We start from the raw sequence: 6,000 nt of genomic DNA on the forward strand, positions 1-6,000 counted from the left end.
CAGGCATATCTCTGTGAGTTTGAGGCCAGCCTGGTCTACAAAGTGAGTCTAGGACAGTCAAGGCTACACAGAGAAACCCTGTCTCGAAAAAAAGTGTCCTTGTGCCTTTACACATAAAACTTCAACAGTTTAAATGATGATATGGGCGGGGGGGGGTGACTCGAGCTGAGACTCCTAGCATCAGGGGACATGCAGATTGTAGTGGCCACTCCCTATAGGCAGGCCGGACTTCCATCGGAGGGAGGGAGACACCAACACACCCACAAAGCCTTAATTTACCCTTCCTACAGGTGTGCAGGGATGAAGATGGAGCAGAGATCGAGGGAAGGGCCACACAGTGACTTGAGACCCACTCCATAGGAGAGAGCCAGCCCCTGACAATATTAATGACATTCTGCTGTGCTTGCAGACAGACTAGCGTAACTGCCTTCTGAGAGGCCCCACCCAGCAATGGATCGAAACAGATGCAGAGACCCACAGCCAAACATTAGGCAGAGCTTGGGAGTCTTGAGAAAGAGTTGGGGGAAGGATAGAGGGACTTGGAGGGGACAAGAACTCCACAAGAAGAACAACAGAGTCAACTAACCAAGGACCATGGAGGCTCACAGAGACTGAACCACCAACCAAAGAGCACGCATGGACTGGGCCTAGGTCCCCTACACATAGGTAGCTGATGGGCAGCTTGGTCTTCATGAGGGTTCCCTAGCAATTAGAGCAGGGGCTGTCTCTGACATGGACTCTATTGCCTGCTTTTGGATTACTTTCCGCTAGATGGGCTGCCTTGTTGGGCCTCAGTGAAAGAGGATGTCCTGATGTGACTTGATGTGCTGGGGTGGGTTGGGGTATGTGTGTGTGGGCGGAGGATCCCCTTTTCTGAGGAGAAGCGGAGGGGGAAAGGGTGATACCCAGAGGCAAAGAGGGAGGAGGTTTTGATAGGGAGGTAAAGTGAACAAATAAATAAATTTTTAAAAATGACTTAAATAAAAGAGCAACAATCAGGAGTGGACTCACCCACGCTGGGAGCCAAAGTGCAGCTAGAGGGACCAGGCCTCGTGTTTGTGGAGGGAGTCTGCACAATGTATAAAGTTCTGCTGTATCTATGAACATAGGAAGCAGTGAAGCCAAGATGGACAACAATCTGAAGGCAAGAAGGTGGGCGGGGGAGGGGGTGTCGATGAGGCTGCCAGTCCAGCACTTCTGAAAGACAAAGGGGATTTAAGGCACCAAAGTTAGCCTTGAAAGAGCTATGAGCCTGTGCCAGACTCTGCCAGGGATGAGCTCGGAGACTTAGACAGTCAAGTCCGAAGAGGAAAGCAGAGAGGGATCTACCTGAGTGAGGTGAGTCCCAACACTGCAGAGAGAGAAGCCAGAGTTCTTGTGGTAGGCTGGCAGGTGTTGGAGAGGTTCTTGGGGTGGGATGACAGCAGCAATAGTAACCTCCCTAAAACCCGTGACTAGCATTTACCCATTCCTGTGGTGTAGACACTGCTCCTTCGGACCCACCTGCCATGCTGCTGCTGCTGGATTTCCATGGTGAGTCCAGGGACTTGTGTGTGCGGGCTCCTGGGCACCTCTGAGTGGCTCGAGAACACCACTGGAGTCTCGCCTCGGACCCAGAGTGTATATACCCTGCCACATCCCCTCAGGAGCCTGCTGGGAAGAAGTGCTTTCTGAGGACAGCTAGGCGTGCTGAAGATAAGGTCAGGAAAAGGGACTGAGAGCTGGAAGAAATGTAAGATCTGTTCCTTACAAGGTCTGGGACAGTTGGAGAGTTACGGGCAGAATGGAGACAGCAGGGTTGAAATGCTGAGCAGAGGGGCCTAGGGCAAGCAGCCATGGGCAAAGCGAGCTCTGAGAAGAGAGTCTGTCTCCTGAGCAGTCCTTCCTGCTGCTGCTTAGACAGAGGCGGCTGCCAGGAAGGACTGGCCGGCCCCCAGCCAACAAGCCTGGGAAAGTTCCACAACACCAGATCAAATGCACTTCTGAAAGGCAAAGGGGATTTGAGGCACCAAAAGTTAGCTTTAAAAGAGCTGGGCCGCAACCTTCCTCCAGCCCCACCCTAACTCAGAGGACGCCAGTGACAGGTGAGCTAGCTGGTGCCACTAGCTGAAACTCCCCTGCCCCCTCTGCTGCTGAGCCACTGCAGCCTGAAGGGAATCCTGTGAGACTTTGCTGTCAGTGACTCGCCAGCCCAGGAGGCTGTGTGGCACAGCAGCCAGTCTCCTGTAAGAGCTGTTGTGTACCGCCTCTGAGCTCTGACAGCAGCCTCTCCTTGGCTTCGAAAGGGAGCAGACCGCCCCTACCCGAACCCTCTCTGTGCCCCAGTTTCTTCAGTTCTTCGTCCGGCAAGAAGCCCTTGCCCCTGAGCTATTTTTGATTCACCCGTGCTGTACATGGGAAATGTACTCTCCACTGGTATTCTGTCCTGCTTAGCTCTTTAAATAATTAATTTATCTATCTTTATTAATTTATTTTTGGTTTTTCTAGATGGGGGTTTCTAAGTGCATCCTTGGATAGCTGGAGCTTCTTGCTCTAAAGACCAGGCTGGCCTCAAACTCATAGAGATCCACCTGCCTCTGCCTCCTGAGGGCTGGGATTAAAGGCGTGCACCACTGCCACCCAGCTTTAATTTATTTTCTGTCACCTTGACACAACCTAGAGTTGCCTTGGAAGAGGAAACCTTAGTTGAGGAATTGCTCAGATCAGATTAGCCTATGGCCACATCTATGAGAAATTGTCTTGATTGATGAAGGATATGGGTGAGGGAGGGCCCAGCACTCTAGCTATATAAGAAAGTTAGCTGAGCTGGGCAGTGATGCCACATGCCTTTGGTCCCAGCACTCCGGAGGCGGAGGCAGGAAGATCTGTGAGTTCGAGGCCGACTTGGTCTAGAGAGCCAGTTCCAGGACCAGCAGGGCTACACAGAGAAACCCTGTCTCAAAAAACCAAAACCAAAAAACTAACAAACACCAAAACAAACAACAACAACAAAACAAATGAAGAAAGCTAGCTGAGCACGAGCCAGTGAGCAAACCAGTAAGCAGCTTCCTCCATGGTTTCCGTTTCAGCTCCTGCCTGACTTCCCTCGGTGACTGATGGTGACCTGAAATAAGCCAAATAAACCCTTTCCTCCTCAAGTTGCTTTTTGATCAGAGTCTTATCATAACAGCATAAACCAAACTAGAATAGTCACACTGACCGTGTCTCTAGCTGGTCAGTTATATCTGGGATCAACTGCTTCAGTGCTTGAGCCGCCAGGCCTGCTTGTGATTTTCTTCACTGGACTATTTGAGGTGGGGAAACAGGTTAAGTGAGCAAGCCTGGCCTTGGTTTTCACTGGCTTCACACGTGGCCTGCAGAACAAGTTGTCCTGAATAGAGCTGGATGTGCAGGAACTGACCTTGGTCCTCCACTGGCCTTGCTCCAGACGCCTGCAGAGGTTACGGGGACCAGGGAACAATGGGAAGAGGCCCTACCCTGCAGGCATCTGCTCAGATAAGCACCTACCTGTTCTATGTGTGGCCCAGAAGAAAGGGAGTACTTGGGCTAGACAGTTGTGACCCGAGAAATGGCTGGAAGAAAAACAAAAAGAAAAACTATAGTATGTTTGCCTGCAGGGATCTGGGATGCAGGGCTGAGCAGGTGCTGAGCCTTCTCAGCATTGCGGCTGGGACGCCAGTTAGAGGGGTGTGGTACCTATGGCCTCTGACCCCAGAGCAGGCCACAACCAAGGGACCCGTCACAGAAGGTTGATGGCCTGCAGGAATATAGTCAGAAGCCTTACCCAGGGTTGGGGATGCCTCCGTGGTGCTTCCGTCCCGGGGGGTGAACACAGCGCACCTGAACAGTTAAACACTGGGTTGCCAGGGTGGACAGCACACAGGTGGTCTTCCAGCGGCCCCGTGCCACCTCCTGCCATGGCCCCCAAACTGTCCCCGCTGCTGAACTGTCGTCAGGAGGGCTGCAAAGGAGGGACAGCAGGAGCCTCAGAACCAGACAGGCTCTGAGCATTGGACTCCATCCTCCAAAGACTGCCCAACCCACACGTTCCCCCTCGGCAAGCAGACCAGGCTCCTTGTGCTGTGAACCGCTGTTAAAATCAGACGAGGTGTTCCTGGAGCTTGAGACCTGTTACATATACTTTCTTGGGGAGAAACATAGACTCCTGTCTCTCCTTTACCCCCACAAATAAGACACCAATGACAGAGCAAAATAGCAATACCCTACCCCAGTCAAGCTTCATGAAGCAATGATTTTATTTGCTTACTTATAGCAGCATGGGAGAGGGATTGCACGCAGGAGTGTGAGTGACCCCCAAAGAGCTGATCATCAAGAAGTCTCACTCTAGCATGGACGAGCATGCCCCCATGGCTGCAGAGCTGGAGTCCCTTCTCAGTTCCTTCTGAGACCACACACAGACTTGCAGCTGGGCCAAAATTACCTACGGCCTGCAGAGGAAAGAAGAGCAGGAACCTCTGTGGGGTGTAATGATCCTCCCATATGGGGGGAGGTCAACAGGCCCAATTGATCTTGAGGATCTCTTGCAAGGTGAGTCCTCGCTGCTCTGATGACGGTGGTAACTTCTGTTCAGAGGATTGTCTGGGATGAGGCCCTTCTCTCTGGCTCAGCGGTCACATACCTCAAAATCCAGCCCTTTCAAACACAACACTCCTTCTAGCCTCCAAATCCAGGATGTTATCTGCCAGGCAGTGCCAAGAATCCCTGGACGCCCCTGCCCTCAACCTTCCATGTGGCGCCATGTGATGCATGTTATTGTGTGATAACCCAAAAGGGCTCTGGGTGCAGAAGGTCCCTAAGGTAGGCAACCTCACATCATGACAGGGCTCCAGGACATGCAACAAGAAAAGGACTGGTGGGGAAAGTAAAGTAGTGCCAGGAAAGGCTGGTCTCTGGGCCTCGCTCTGTTAAAATTTCTATGGCAACCAGGCTGGGCTACCTAACACTGTAGGAGGAGCTGAGGGTCCCGCAGGAAGTGGGCTTGGCAGTTCAGAACTGGTGAAGCGTTGGGCTTCCTCTCTTTTGTGTTCCTCCCCGGCCTGGTGACCAAATAGCATCTCCACTCTGGAACCCACCCTGACTCTTCCTTCTCCTGCTGGACCTGGGCCTCTGTTTTCTGGTCCCTTCTTATCTTTGTCCTTCAGCCAGGAGAAGGGCTGCCTCCTAACCTGGTCTCTTACACATGATTGCATCTCTTTGAGGCTGTTTCACACTTTGTTAAAGGGAGATCACTTTTTCCCTCAGGTGCTAGAAAGATTCAGTTCCCCAGAATCTGCAGCATGTAGCTCATCACTTGGTCCACACAAGGTGCTCCCTAAACAGAAGTTTATGGAGTGATGGAGTCTTTGGTTTCTGTTTTGAATCTTTCATTTTTCTAAATGCAAAGCCAGTTCTAAGAAGGTGTGGCTGACAGGAGATCCTGCCAGCAACAGGGCAGGGATGTGAATTAACACCTCTTCTTCCCTCTTTCATCCTCTTCCATCCATAGTGAGCTGCAATCTGTGCTTTCATGTTGTTGGCGTTCCCTCCATAACCTTGCTGGCAGGAGTGGGGATGTTCCAGAGACACGTGCTTGTGTGTCTGGTTCTTTTGCAGCTCCCGATACTGAGACAATGGAACCCAAGGACTTGTAATTTCCCAAGGAATCTTATTCTGGGGAAGGAAAACTAGAGCCCAGGTGCCAGCCTGAGGAAGAGGTTGTCTCACAGTTCTGATCACTTCCCAGGCCACTCCGTAGGAAAGACTGGAGCAGAGACGGCCGATGGGTCCACATGGACCACGCCATGGCCAGGACTGCTTAGCTATGCATACCTCTTGCTTTCTATGTTAACTTAACCCTCATGCCAGGAGCCCAAAGATAGATCTGAGGTGAGAGTAGTCTCTAGGCCTCTTTGTTTCTCCTCCCAATGTGACCACATTGGATAAATGTCCATTTTTTCCTGATTAACAACTACCTCTTCTCTCTCTCTCTCTCTCTCTCTC

Source organism: Meriones unguiculatus, chromosome 1 (assembly GCF_030254825.1).
Source record: "Meriones unguiculatus strain TT.TT164.6M chromosome 1, Bangor_MerUng_6.1, whole genome shotgun sequence".
NCBI lineage: Eukaryota > Metazoa > Chordata > Mammalia > Rodentia > Muridae > Meriones > Meriones unguiculatus.